Genomic DNA, 16282 nt, shown 5'->3' on the forward strand with positions numbered 1-16282 from the left:
AGGAGGAGAATGTTCAAATGTAAATTTCAGTAAGTTGTAGGGCTAAAGATCGCGAAATGAAACGAATGTAGGGAACGAATAAAGTCAGGCACAGATTAACGAGGAAATGTCATAAGCTGACGATATAACAGTGATAGAGAAATTTCGCGTCTAACAGAGAATCTCAAGGAAATAGGCCACGAAAACAGCACAGAGTGATGTAGCTCATTCCTCAACAACCTCCAGCATTCAACCTGCAGTGTTTACTGACTGAACGATTTAAGAGATGTGAAAAGTTAACTGAGGCAAAAAATTAAATGATGAATAATTCAAGAAAAAAGGGACATACATTTCGAAAAACTGGAAGAATGACTCAAGACTAGTGAAAATCTAAAAAAGATACAAGAACAGATTGTGCCAATAAATAAAAAAAACTCGACGATCAAGTAAAGAAATGGAGAGACACGGGTTAAATTATTAGAAAAAAAGATTATTGGTCAGATTACAGAAATATAAACACAGTTCATAAGATGATAGATGAAAAGGCACAAGATTTTAATACTAAAGTAGATACGTTGGCACAAAATACAAAACGGACTGTGGACATTTTAAAGAGACGCCAACCCACAGAACACTGATACCAACACACAGAACAATGAAGTAATAAAATCGTGGAAGGAGGAATATGAGAACTCACAGACGAATACATTAGGCAGAGTGATAGAACAAGTGAAAGTGTTAATTACCACTGCTGAACAGTTATCGACACACAGTGACACCACTTCTGACAGGGCAGTATCAGTAAGCCTACGTGAGCATGAAGAAATTAAGGACTTTCTACAGTTCAAGGAGATGTAGACTCACATAAAAAAAGGAATAGGGAAACATCAGATATACTAATGAGAGAAAAGGCGGGCAGCAGAAACGCAAGCAGTAACGGAAAAGAAAATTTGATGAACCAAGGCAAAGAAGGGAAAAATATGGAAGGAGAGGAATTTAGAAAATTTACAGACAGGCTATGTCGCATCAGAGGAGTTCCGAAACATTCAACCTCACCGGTAATTACCATCACAACCGTTGAAACATTATCGTGTGATGTAGATGAAGAAGAGATCAGAAATCAGTTTGTATCAGTGCAGAAATATTCATTGTTTTTGGGTGTATCGAACTGCTTACACCTAAAGATTTGGACTGAGCAATTCCAAGAGGCATTACTTAGATAGTGGCCACATGTTTTGAATATTAACTCTGCTGCACACACGTTTCATGGGAAGAGTCAGCAGAAAGAATGTGGTAGATTGCTAGAAAGTGTAAGACATACGAAGAGTTTAAGTGCGCTGTTATTGATGAATAGTGGTCAAAAGCAAAAGAGGATCAAGTTAAACTGGGTATAGTGATGATGGAACAATAAGCAAATTCGAAATGGCAGCACCCAAGCCTATATTTGCAGGAGATGGTCGTCAGAAATCAAATCTTAGACGTGCCTTACGAGCCAGCAGAACTAATCCGAATTTATTTGACGATACTCCTGCAGTATATACAGAGAGAAATTGTAGTAGCCAGAAGGAACTTACAAGATGTGCTAGGATTCCAACATTTATTGCAATAGTTACGATACATTCGTAGTACAAAAGAAAGGGAACGCGTGCACTATATACAAACGCATTTCCCTCCTGAAGCCGGCAAAAGAATAGCCAAAACTGGAGAACGAGACGTCCGCCACGAAGAAAAGGAAATGGAGAGGATAGCCAGACTGATCACAGATGATGGGACCAAAATATCGACTAACTTGCTGCCGTCCAAATTCTAACTTTTCTGCTAACAGTCACACCATATTCGTTAAAAGCACGATTATAGGAGAAACAATTGGAGACTTAAAGGTCAGCGAGAAGGAAGAGCCCAACTAATGGAAGTATGTGGTCATAACCCAAGATACGAACAGAGGAATAGGCCTAAAGAAAGAAGCTGACTAGCAATGGAGGCTCCAATATTGCAGTTAGTAACGTTAAGTCTGACGGGAGCCCTATTTACAAAATGCGACAAACTGAAGGAAACGTTAGCAGCAGGAATCAAAAACTTTCACTGTAGAACAGAGGACACTACATATCCAGTAATAAGTGTGCACACGTGGGGAAAATGTAGTATAGTGTATACTCGATTCTGGAAGCAGAATGTCGGTGTTGGAAGTTTATGTGACATGTGATAAAGAGAAATGAATGTTATTTAAAGCGCAGAGTTTAAGAATACGAGGTTTAGTGAACAGAAATTGTGCAGAGGTTAAGGAGCAAGTGACAGCAGATTTTGAGTGTCAGTCACATGCATATAGTGCAGAATTATTCAGTGTGAAGAATTTGACAGTGAAAGATATTAGTACTTGATTTTCTGAAATATATCCATGTTGCGCTACACTCGAAGGAGATGTTTACACTGGTGAGTTCGAAAGAAGAAAGGATCAAACTAAAACCCATAGATAGTGCAGAAACGTCGGTAGAATGAAGTTATTCTGTGAGCATGGTTGTCACTGTAAAAGAAGAGGGAATGGCGTTAGGGGACCAAGGGCGAGAAGCTGTAGGTGAAGTTAGCCGAAAACCAACAAGAGATTGTGAGGAGTTTTAAACAGATGATTTGGCGGTAGATGTGACTCTAGCTTCGGATGTAGAGTGTGACGAAGATGACGAAGAATGGGAGGATATGTAGACCAGCAAATCGAAAGAGAAAAAGACAGAATATTTAGGATGCAGTGCAATGGAAGATTGTTGTCTGACATTAGATATTTTTTACTTAAGAAGATTTTTATGTGCACTGTTAAATGCTCTAGAAGAAGAAGAGGGCACGTGCAGGGATGAGCACGTTTCAGATGCTGCAAAACGTTCAAGTGTGCTGCTGATAGGGACAGAGAGGAAGGGAGAGAACAACGAAGACGAACCAGATAGCAATTGCGATCTGTGGGGTAACCTGTTTGACAGAAATAACTAGCCAGTCAGTACACGTTTGGAATTTTCAGTAAGGTGAAGGAACTTTATGAAGCCATTCTAGACAAATGTTGTGTGTCCTCAGTGAACTAGTGGGATTTGAGAAAGCTTTGCTAAAGAGGGAAAATTATTCATCAAACATTATGCTTCTGATAATTAAAAAACAGTCTTGATCGCAAATTTCTTTAACCGGAGCGACCGGTTTCAATCCTTAAGGATCATCTTCAGACTCCAGAACGGCAGGTGGACTTCCATGGAGCAAGCTGCGCCGACCCACGACGCTGAAGCACTCATTCCAGCGTCGTGGGTCGGCGCAGCTTGCTCCATGAAAGTCCACCTGCCGTTCTGGAGTCTGAAGGTGATTCTTAAGGATTGAAACTGGTCACTCCGTTTAAAGAAATTTGCGATCAAGACTGGTTTTTAATTATCATATTAATATAAGATTGCTGATAACGTTTAAAAAAAATACATTTTGCTTCTGTCACATATGTTGCCACTGGCAGTCCATTCGCTTCGAAAAGGATATTTGCCATCACTGCTTGTCGCTATGGGACAAGAAGCGCGTCAAGTGCATCTTTTCACAAGTATCATGTGAGAAGCTCGACGTAATTTCTGAAATTATTGCGTATTCCTTGTGGTCTCAGTGTTTGTGCAGTGGAATTTTATTTTTTTAGAGATGGCAGCATATGGACAAAGCAACACATCGTTGTTGTTGCCTTCAGTTCGAAGACTGTTTTGCTGCGGCTCCCTTGCTAGTCTATTCTGTGCAAGCTTCTTTATCTCTGCATAATTACCGTAGCCTATTTCAGTTTTAACCTGCTTACGGTATTCAAGCCGTGGTCGACCTGTACAGCTTTTATTCGTCATTTTATCATTAATCTCACTACTCCTTGATGCCTTAGGATGTGTCGTATCAACCCAAACCTTCTTTTAATCAACTTGTGCCATGAATTTCTTTTTCCCCCTATTCAATTCAGTATGTACCCATTTGTCATTCTATCTACCCACTTAATCTTCAGCATTCTTGAACAGACGTACATTTCAAAAGCTTCTATTCTGGACTTGTGTTAATTATCTTTTCCCTGCGTTTCATTTCCATACAAGGCTACACTCCAGACGAAAAGATCCTACCATTAGAACAGACTTAAATTTATTTTAGATTTTAAAAAATTCCTCTTTTTCAGAAATGCCTTTTTTCCTATTGCCTTTCTGCATGTTGTTCCTTCCCTCTACTGGCCATCATCAATTATTTGGCTGTTCAGATAACAAAACTCAGCTACTAATCTTAACATGTCATTTCCTAAGAAAATTCTCTGTGTAATTCCTAATCTACCTGATTTAATTCAGCTACATTCCATTACCTTTGTTTTACTTCTATTGTTGTTCATTATATTATGTATTTACAAGCCATTATCCATTCCGCTGAACTCCTCTCCCAAGTCCTTAGAAGTCCTTGACAAAACTGCATGTCATCGGAAAAACTGCAAAGTTTCTATTTATTCTTCCTGAACTTAATTTCTCTTTCGAAACTTTTCCTTCGTTTCCTTCACAGCGTATTTAGTGCTCACGCCATTCTCAAACACTACTTCAGCCGGCCGCGGTGGTCTAGCGGTTCTAGGCGCGCAGTCCGGAACCGCGCGACTGCTACGGTCGCAGGTTCGAATCCTGCCTCGGGCATGGATGTGTGTGATGTCCTTAGGTTAGTTAGGTTTAAGCAGTTCTAAGTTCTAGGGGACTGATGACCACAGTAGTTAAGTCCCATAGTGCTCAGAGCCATCAAACACTACTTCCCTTTCGTGTCCGACTCTTGTAACTGTTGTCTGGTTTCTGTACAAGTTGTAAATAAAACCAGCCAAAGTTCCAAATTTCATGTTTTTTACTCACTCGATGACTAGTTTCGGGACCCATTTTGAAATCATTGTAACATATAGTCCAAACTGTATTTATGAAGATGCAAAAACCACGTCAAAAATATGTACAGGGACAGTTACAGCGCACACAGACACTGGAAGTTTGTAAATAACCTTTCGGTCACTATATTTTATCTCTGCTACCTTCAAAATTTCTAAGAGAGCAGTCCAGTTAATTTTGTCACCACTTTTCTCTAAATACGAGGGTTATTCGGAAAGTAAGGAACGATCGGTTGCGAAATGGAAACCACAGCGGAAATCTGATGAAGTTGTGCACAGGTGTGCGGGTCAGTGTCTCTAGTATGCCCGTCGAAAGCGTTACGTCGTTCTTTTTAGTTCTGAGCACACAGGGAGCACATAAAGATACCTAGAACAATAGTGTTTTCCGCCAAGTACGAGGGCCTGGTGAGAAATTTCGCCTGAAGCTTTGCAGCCAACATTACATAACTGTCGTGCGTTTTCTTTTTCAACACAATTCTCAGCCGCATTATGCAGGGGCAAGACAACATTTTGGCACAGACAACGAGTTGTAGGCCAGCGTAGAGGATTGGCGGAAAGCACTGGCGGCACCCTTCTATAACGAGGGTATTGGAAAGTTGGTACAACGCTACGACAGACGTCTAAGTCGGATCGGCGACTGTGGAGATAAGTAGCAGGAAGTTGTAACTAACTGTTGCAAATAAAACAGTTTTGATTTTCACTGTGGTTTCCATTTCGCAACCTATCGTTCCTTACTTTCCGAGTAGCTCTTGTATACAAATGCTATAAACGTAGGATTGACTTTGTTTAACCTATATTCTAAAATAAGTCGTAGGTCAGTATTGCCTCAAGTGATCCTACATTCCTCCAGAACCGAAACTGATCTTCCCCAATGTCGGCTTTACCAGTTCTTGTTTTTCCATTCCTTTGTAAATAAGTGGCCGTGCTGTTTGAGGCGTCATGTCACGGACTGTGCGGCCCCTCCCAACGGAGGTTCGATTCCGCCCTCGGGCATGGGTGTGTATGTTGTTCTTAGTATAAGTTGGTTTAAGTTAGTGTAAGTAGTGTGTAAGTCTAGGGACCGATGACCTCAGCAGTTTGGTCCCTTAAGGATTCACACACATTCGAAAATTTTTTTGAATTCGTGTAAATATTTTGCTACTGTGACTTACTAAACCGGTGGTTCGGTGTTATTAATACCTCTCAGCACCTACTGTCTTTGGAATTTGAATTATTATGTTTTTCCTTAAGTCTGTAGGTATTTCACGTGTCTTATACATCTAGCACATAGCACATCTGGTGGTATAATTTTGTCATGGCTCTGTAAAAGATTTCAATAATTCTGAGGGAGTGTCGTTAACTCCAGGGACTTTGTTTCGACTTAGATCTTCCAATGTGCTACCAAAACCTTCTTGCATTAACATATCTCCTTTCTCATTTTCACCTACTATCTTCTCTTTTTCCGCAACATTGTCCTCAAGTTTGTTCCGGTGTTACAGAGCCTCCCTCAACCTTTCAGCTTTCTTTCTTTGATTACTACTGCGATACCATGTGAGCTCTTGAAATTCATATAGTTGCTTTTCTTTTCTCCAAACGCTTGTTTAATTTTCCTATAAGTGGCATATATCTTTCCCCTAGCTATAACGCTTCTACAGCGTTGCATTTATTCTGCAGCTATTCCTGCTTAACTATTTTGAACTTTCTGTCAGTCTCATTCCATAGACGTCTGTATTCCTTTTCGCATGTTTCATTTTCTCCATATTTACATCTCCTCGTATTGTCAATTAAATTCAACACTATATCAGTATCAATAATATATCCAGAGATTTCTACGAGGCTTGTCTTTTTAGTTATGTGATCCTCTGCTGCCTTCCCTGTTTCGTCTCTCAAACCTACCCGTCCGTCTTCTATTGTGTTCCTATTCTGGGTCAGTCCAATGTTGGCTAAAACTTCCCCGGAAACGTTCAACAACCTCTGGTTCCTTCGGTTTACCCTCATCCCTTCCGCTTAATTTCCTATATTTTTGCAATTTATTCAGTTTCAGTCCGCTGTTCACAACCAATAAATTATGATCAGAGTCCACATCTGTTCCTGGAAATTGAAAGTTTGAAACCTGGTTTCGTAATCTCAGTCTTACCATTATACTGTGGATCTGAGATCGTACACAATCGTCTTCCACGATGATCCGTGCAAAATTTTGCCAGACGACTCACGACTCCTGTTACATTAATTTCCACGAGTCCAAGTTTTCGTGTTTTTTTAATTTTTTGTTTCTGTTTTTTTTTTTTTTTTCAACAGCCGAATTCCAGTCAGCCATCACTATCAGATTTTCACCTCCTTAACTACCTGTATCATTTCCTTTATCTAATAATACATCCTTTCACTCTCTTCATCATCTGCGAAGCTAACAGCCATATAAACTTGTACTATTGTGATGAGTACTGGATTCGCGTCTATCTCGGCTACGATAATGTGGTCACTATGCTGTTCATAGCGGCTAGCCCGCTTTCCTTTTTTGGTCTCCATTATTAGGTCCACAAGTGCATTATCCCTATTTTATTTTATGTTGACAACCCTGTACTGATCCGACCAGACGTCCTGTTCTTCTCACCACCACGCTTCACTAATTTCCATTATCGTACTACCTAACTTTAGTCCATTCATTTCCCTTTTAAAATCCCTACAATACGTACCCGATTAATGGATGGATGATTCCATCCTACGACCCATAAATTGCCATTCTTGTTTTCTTCTGATGTGCAGTCTCCCGTGTAGTCGCCGTCCGGAGAACCGAATGGGAGATCATTTTACATCCGGAATAGTCTACCCAATATGATGGTATTATAATTAAGCTATACAGCAGAGATGTAAGCAATTACGGCTTTCAGACGTTCACAGTACTTGAAAAACAAGGCCATGTTGACTGATGTTAAAATACCAGATCAGTCGTTCAGACTGTTGCCCTTGCGACTACTCTAAAGGCTGCTACTACTGTACAGTAAACACAGTTTTTTTTGTCCTATCTTCAAGCCTCTGTTGTGATTGCACCTACTGTACAGCTATCTGCATTGTTGCGGCACGTCAGCCACCCCTCGTCGCCAATGTCAATGGATCATGGGGGACTTTTAACATACAGGGTATGAAACACTTTCAATTTAGTCCTACTTACTTAAGCATTCCACAATTATTTCTCGTGCTCCTTTACATCTTTCAGTTCCACTCATAAAACAAATTTTCAGCTGGACACGACATTTTTACTACTTCTACAAAAGCTATTGGTTCACAGAAATTTGTAATATTGCTGTCACAACATGGTCGACAGCGGGAGCTACCTGCTGTTCTTTCTTGTGCTCTCGAACATGTTTGATGCAACTCAGCTATGTGACGTAAATATCCCGCAAGATGCAGCTCCCCACTATAACATATAACTGTTTTAATAAGCGTCGTTAACCTCACTTTAATCCGTGAGACAGAGTTTTTACTCTTCACTACTGTACCATAGTTCTGAACGTTGTTGCTGCATAATTGCTGTCTGAAAACCTTTAACAGACTACTGACCCTGAAGTTGTATTCCATTTGGTACCTCCATTGAATCGACTGATTCAAATCATCAGTCAGTTAGCGTGACTACCCAAAATAAGCACGAGACAAAGAAGAGTTCTTATTACACAAATGCAAACGTGTTAGTTTTTACAGAAAGGACTTGTCTTAAAGTCACGTTAGTCATATCTAACCAAGTCCGTTCCAGCGAACAAATGCTTAAAATACATTCATCGCCAGGCACTTTCGCCGCCTCCCAGGATCAGTGGCACAGGACGAGAGGAGCGCCTTGAACTGCTGGCCGTGACTGGAACTGGGAGATGCGGACATCGGGGCGTTCTGCACCCGTCACGGGGGAATGCTATTGGATGTCGGGAGATTCTCAAGAATAGGCAGCCTGGGTTGACGCAGAAGAATTCGGCCTCCCTTAAAAAATGGGAAATGTGCCAATAATTCATGGGCCCCTACAGTCACTGAGATGGAGGCTAAACAAGAAAGCGCCAATAATGCTCACAGGGGGGCGTGAGAAACTTGTGGCTTACTACAGAAGAATTGGCTTGCCTTATAAAGTGAGAAATGTGTCGATAATTCATGCATCCCTGCAAGCGCTGAGACGGAGCGTAGACACAAAACCATCAAGAATACACACAGCACAGGAAGGTAGGTGAATTTATGGAACTGCTGAAGAAGCATGTACCTTCCTAGAAAAGTTTGCTATACAGTAACAAGGATGCTTATAAATAACGAACACCAGAAGATTCTTGTACGAAGCACAAACATAACGCTATCGAGGCCTCACCCAGAAAGAGCAGTTATAAACAAGTATGCTGTGGCTGTTTTCACGACGTCTAGGGAATGCGGAAAAAAAAGGAAAAATATCAGAACAATACGCCGGGCTGATTGCGGTCGACACTGGGAACGGCTTAAACCGAGAACACGTGAGAAAAACGCCAGTTTCCGAGTCACACACCATCTCACACAACATATGAAATCTCTCCTCTCCTCTGGAAGGCGTGGTGACGAAACGGCGATCAGTCATTGGGTGGTATTGCAAACTTTGTCTGTCAATAACAGCGCTTAAAGGAGGAACAATTCGAGAAGTATGGAAGCTAAAAAGTCATGAGAGGGGAGAGAGGACAGTGGATGAGACAGTGCGGAATGAATGTTCAGTGAACGAATCCGAACTATCGAATGCTTGGGAATTAAGCATTCACCTTCACATTTCAATATCCTTGCCTGACATCCACCTCTCAACACTGCAGTAACGCTGCCTCTGCCACCCGACCCTCCACGGCCAGTCAATGCGGAATCCATCACGGGCCTCATACAAAGCTGCAGCAACACAGATGCGGACTGCCAACACGCTGCCGCGCCGCACAGCTACGAGGTGACGTGCCGTAACGACCCAGCGTCTGCCACCGACACCGCATCACAACAATGACTACGAAGAAAGATAAGTTCGTTCATTTCTTCCTCGCTCCTGCTCCTTGATAATTGAGTCGTGTCCATGCCGAATCAATTTGGCCTCGAGATTTGTAACTGTACAAAAGAAACTGTAATAAATGCTAGTATTTCATATTTAACCCTCCAATTTCATTTTCGTAGCAATCTCTTGAACTTATAAGCTTATGCTATTTGATTTCACTGTATGGTCGTTGGATTTAGTAAATTTTTGGCTCCAGTGGTGGGCCGATCTCATTAGTAATTTGCGTTCATGTTACAGCAGTTCTGATTTCGATTTACTACCTTTTGGCGCCCAACGTGGGGCAACCTCATTGTTAATTCTCACGTATGTTACATCAGTTTTGATTTGGATTCACGACACGCATTCGTTAAGATACGATTGTGGCGCTTAATTCTGTCACTGAAATAAATTTACGAAAAAACTTCAATCACTGAGGTAAAAAGTTTACCTACGAAAGAAGTCAAATATAAATAAAACGTATCGAAAGAAGCGAAGTAATGTTGTTGTTTTTAATACGCAAAGCGAAATCAATAAATCCCTATATATTAGCCAAGTAAATTGTCTGTTAATTTATATGCCTAAATGTCAAACTGTGGCGCTTAATTTGATTACTGATATCAATTTCCGAAAATACATATGTCAGTACTTTAAAAAAACTAACAGTTCCATCTATTGGTTCTTTAGTGTACTGCAATAAAAGACTAACAGCGTCATTATTGATTCTTTGTTGTACTGTGCCCTGAAGATCGTGTCACTGAGATAAACACCCGAACTACTAAGCCGAGCAGATGATTTTAGATAAAACTTTAAATTACGATACCTTTTTTTCTGAGTTTCGATTTTGATGAAAGAAAGCCTATAAGTTGTCCCACAGACACAACTGTTTTACGGTTTTGTTATTACAATGTGGAAGGTTCTCTTTTTGACAGAGAAGCGATTTCGGACTGTTTCAGTGAACCATCAATTTCAGAAAACTTACGTTTGGCGTGCTTGGAACATTTTGCCGATAAATCCATGTGTTTTCAGCGGCAATAACACTATCCACGTAGCCGGATGTGTCACCTTCAAACATCTTGAGCATTTGTTTGTATCACAGGCACAGCGTGCAGTCTGCTCTTGTTTCTGGACTTACTGTACTTACAAAAACAAAGCCTCCTAACTTTAAAGTGGTAGTAGATAATGCGAATAAATAGATCCACCAGTTTTTTCCAATAGTTTCTTAATTGGAAGGATATTCTGATTAGTTACGCAACTGGTAAGCGTCCTCGAGACTAAAGTTGCTCCTATTAACATGGACATGTGATAGAGGTATATAGAGATTTGCCTACCAGAACTATTGTCTTCCCTTCTCTATTCCACTACTGTACGTCTTCATGCTAACTGTTTAATAGATGCACCAATAACAAATGGTGAAGGCTAGAGCCCTGCAAGTGTGTGGCCCATCCGTGTGTGACAGAGTGCGAATACACTTCGCAAACGTCGGCTAAGTGCCGAATTTGACCAATGCTGCAGTTGAACGAGTGAGTACTCGTACACAGCAACGCGAATATCACGCGCTCGCACTTAATTGCACATAAGCTACGAATTTGCAATGTGTGCATGCGCGATGCGCCTCACTTATCACCAGGGTTAGGCAAAATTTACTTGAAAGATGAATAACGAATAGAGATACAAATTATTATTATTCGTTATTCGCGAATAACAAACAAAAAGGTTTGTTCGACACATCATTCCCTTACATGAATAAAAACATTTATTCCTTTTCAGTGAATAAAACGCGTAACGAATAATAGATAAAGTTTGAAATCCAATGACATTTTTGGCTCCGGTTTTTTGTCACTTATTAAATAAATATACGTTTTGTTGCTTTTAAATTAGTGGTCAGAGAAACTCTTTTATGAAACATCTTGTAGAACGTTTATTTGATTTTCAATGAATTGACATTGTGACACACTAAAGAAAGTACGTTCTACGCGTTCAAGGAGGATTATCGGCGTGTTATATCTCCTATAATCGTCTTTATTTGAGGGTTGACGACATACGATTTCTAATTACAACCTTCTTCGGCAAAAACTGAGAAATCATCAATTCCGCTATAGCTCTAGCAAATAACATCGATGTGATTCCACATTAGCTTCAACTAGCAAACCACTTTCAAAATAAATTTTCTTCTTACGTTTTCTTTGACGTTTCTTTGACTATTACATGGCTATGATTTGTTGTAAGCCTCCCTTATTCATGGACTGCACTACAGGTGAACTATTTGTTTTAATTCGTGTGTAAGACATTGCTGCAATAATTACAACTGGTGTAGAAAGCGGAAGAAAGTCTTCCAATCGTCTCTTGACACTTTCCCAATAAAACGGTTACTAGTGCGGTCCAATATTACGGATTCTATTTTGTACCCAAACCTAATGTCTCCCCTAGATTTTCAATCTGAAAACTCTATGTAGCTACACTGACAAATAACGGATCGAATAACTGTCCTATATTGTAACGGGAAGCTTACTCAAACTTAGCTCTGAACTCTTTCAGATGACTCTGCAAGTCCAGCAGCCAACCACAAACCCTTTTAGGAGACTTTGTATTTAAAGTGCATTGATTAGCAACCACTCAGTTCTTACTTTGTTCTCTCATTTTAGCACAAAAAACATGAACGAATTGCATAATTATATCAGTGAGACATCCATATCCGATAGTGTTACCAATCTTGGTACAATGGCGGAAAGTGTTGCATATTATTAGTTTCTGTTAGCTGCATTCTCGTCTTTGGTTACTTACGTAGGGTACTTCTATATGTTATCAGAGTGTGGTGGAGTACTGCCAGGCACAAGGTCAGGGACACTGGGTCGCATCGGTAGTTTTACTGCTAAGGCTGCCAGCCAATGATTTTTATTTTTTTTTATTTTGCGTCTATTACACAGTAAAGGAAGTGAAGCTGTTAGAATTATATCAATACCTTCAGCTGCTACCGGGCGTTGATCTGTATCAAAGGGGACAGGTGAAAATGTGTGCCCCGACCGGGACTCGAACCCGGTATCTCCTGCTTACATGGCAGACGCTCTATCCATCTGAGCCACCAAGGGCACAGAGGATAGCGCGAATGCAGGGACTATCTCGCGCACGCCTCCCGCGAGACCCACATTCTCACCTTGTATGTCCACACACTACATTCGTGGTGTCCCACCCCAACACACTCATTACTCGAGGAAGACATTCTTACCAAGTCCCGTGAGATGGCTCAAATGGCTCTGAGCACTATGGGACTTGACTTCTAAGGTCATCAGTCCCCTAGAACTTAGAACTACTTAAACCTAACTAACCTAAAGATATCACACACATCCATGCCCGAGGCAGGATTCGAACATGCGACCGTGATGGTCGTGCGGTTCCAGACTGTAGCGCCTAAAACCGCTCGGCCTCCCGTAAGATTTCGGGGAATATGTGTGCATCCGCACAGAAGAAGAAGGTAATGGCCGGTGTTGCCAGAACTATATAATTATATATATATGGTGTCTGTTCTTTCGGACGTGTCCGAAATATGCGATAAGTAACAGAAAAAGATCAGAGGACCAACAGGGTATTAAACCCCTAACCTTCAGCTTTGTAGTCTGGAGCCACCGAGGCATGTTTCTGAACAAGCCATTAATAAGTTATTTATGAATCAGAAACTGCACTGAGCAAAGGAAACAAACAATAGTAATGGTTCAGATGGCTCTGAGCACTATGGGACGTAACATCTGAGGTCATCAGTCCCCTAAAACTTAGAACTGCTTAAACCTAACTAACCTATGGACATCACACACATCCATGCCCGAGGCAGGATTCGAACCTGCGACCGTAGCGATCGCGCAGCTCCAGACTAAAGCACCTAGAACCGCTCGGCCACACCGGCCGGCTATAGTAATGGAATTTGATACAAAGAAAATACAGTAGCATATTATGTTATTCCTTATTTAAGTTACTAATAAATTTGTTTGATGCTCCACTTATTCGAATAATTATCCAGGTAGACATTTATTCGAATTAGCTCATCTCTGCATACCATTAAATCGTTGAGTTCCTTCCTCTTTCTGGTCAGTACAGTTAATAATATCATCATAATTTTTCCTGTTAGTTCATTCGCTCGACTTACACACGAGAGCGTACATTCTAGCTGGACTGAAGTTTTTTTGTTGATTATAAACAAATTTGACATTAAAATCTGTTGTCACACTCCTCAACATCAATCTTTTTCATCTGTTTTGTCCAAAATACGTCTCGATTCCAGTGCGACTTTAGGACCATTATTACATCAGCTATTCTTTCACGCAAATTTACAGTTCCGCAGCTAAATCAATGGTCTTTAATAATATTCAGTATTCTATAATCATTTTAATTTTCGTTACACATATCATGCTCAATCGCTGTGGTAATACTTCAGCATAGAAATCATGAGACATTGACAGCCAAATAGAAATTATAATTAGAAATGCATTCCAACGCTTGCTGGATCCATTAGTTCTGCTGCTCTGTGACGAAGCTTTATAGAGTCCATGTTTCCTTAGCCATGTGTCAGGGCCATTTAGTGACTGCACGCCAGGTGATACTGAGTGCGAGAGGTGCTGGCCGTGTGCTTCCGCAACGCGTGTGCAGCGAGCGGTGAGCAGCGAGCGCTGCTCGCGTGGTGCCGCTACGCGGATGTAGTGCTCTAATGGAGGCACAGGTCTTGGGTTATTGTATTTCTATGGACATCTCTACGCACACACAGATAAAGAATGCCTTGTCGACTGCGTATGTAGTCGCACCGGAGGAAGTTAGTAGTGACATGTGCTGTGTAATGTATTCGTCTCTGCAGCTGGCCAGGCTTAGACTAAAGAGAATGGTAGACATCTCTTATTCGTAACGAAAGTAATTTGTAGAAGAGCTGTCAGTTAAACAACTGCATCTTGCAATATATTAAATCTATCAAAAGCGACAGTATCCATTTGGCAATGAATGTTTGGTGAAACGTCTCTATTGGAGAGAAATATTGAACTGAAATGAATATTTCAGTGATGAGGCTCATCAAACGTTGAAGCTGTCTGTCACGAAAAACCATACAACCAGAACGAGTTAGTTCATACCAGGAATCAATGCCTTGTTTTTGCTATCACAGTCACGTTTGATCTTCAACAATAACAGGATCTCCAGTCACCACTAAGAATGAGTTAATGTAAATCATATAACGGCAAGACTCGTCACCATAGACCAGTGATAGTAGTAAGACGGCTCGTTGAATTGTGCTTGGTGTTGCATCCAACAGTAACTGCTATTTATAAATGCTATGCGCTAAGATTGCTTGGCCTGCCTATTTTCTACCTTTAACTAAGCTCTTTCATGGGCAGGTCACAGAGTTCTTTGATACTATTGTTACTTCCCCAGTGCGAAATTTGGCCACATAGTGTGTTTGAAAAAAGAAAATAAGCTGTTACCCAGAAAGGATCCCGTGCTCCGAATGTCAGATTCCTAACTCATACCGTAACCTTTGAGTCTCTGATACACATGGATGGTCCCTGAAAACCTTGGCTAATTTTTCCTGGTAATATATTGGAAAACGTGAGACACTATGGTTTTGTTTCAGTATTCATTTCAGGCTTCTGTATTTAATTGTTAGGTGTGTGTCTCAAAAAATTATGCTATACATGTTGCAGCGCTCTCCTCCGGGTACTGTATATGTATCATATATTAGTATCGGCCAAGACTTCTCACACGAGTAGTAGTAGTAAGGTATTCTGCCTTACGGCAGGTCGTGTCATGGGATAAGCCTCTTCCACTTTTCTCTGTCCATAGCCAGTCTTTTCATTTTTGAACATTTGTCTCCTTTGGTATTGTCCAGCATTTGATATCTTCTTTTTCCTCTTCCCCTTTTTCCCTTCACCATTCCTTCTATTCGTTCCTTCAATAAACAGTCCCTCTTCAAACAAAGTCTAATCCAGTTCCGTTTCCTCTTTCTTATGACTTTCAGCATGTTTCTTTCTTCTACAACTCTTCTTAATACTTCTCCATTCCTTACTCGGTCTTCCCATTTCACTTTTTCCATTCTTCTCCATATCCAGATCTCTAGTGCATCCAATCTTCTTTCATCTTCCTTCCTCAATGTCCAGGTCTCCGCACTATATAGTGCAACGCTCCAGATGTAACATTTGGCAAGTCTTTTCCTCGGATCTTTGTTTAGTGGTCCACAAAGTAATTTCTGTTTCCTCTTGAATCCTTCTCTTACCATTGCAATTCCTTTTCTAATTTCTGTTGAGCAATCTCGCATGAACCCACAAAAAATAAATAAATCGAATAGGGTCAGACTGAGGAACGATCTGCCCACGAAAAATGATCGCTTTTCCCTGTCCATCTTTCAGTGAACGTATGATGCAGCTGACTTCCAACGACATGTACGAAGAGACGTGGCACTTGTAAGGTTG

The 16282-nt window shown here is 40.8% G+C and overlaps 1 non-coding gene across 1 annotated transcript; it reads right to left on the reverse strand.

The window, feature by feature from the left end:
• Positions 1 to 12857: 12857 nt before the first annotated feature.
• Positions 12858 to 12932, reverse strand: Trnat-ugu. The gene has a single exon. It is a non-coding gene; the product is annotated as a tRNA-Thr (tRNA).
• Between the last annotated feature and the right edge of the window lie 3350 nt (positions 12933 to 16282).

This window comes from Schistocerca americana, chromosome 5 (assembly GCF_021461395.2).
Source record: "Schistocerca americana isolate TAMUIC-IGC-003095 chromosome 5, iqSchAmer2.1, whole genome shotgun sequence".
In the NCBI taxonomy this organism is placed as follows: Eukaryota; Metazoa; Arthropoda; class Insecta; order Orthoptera; family Acrididae; genus Schistocerca; species Schistocerca americana.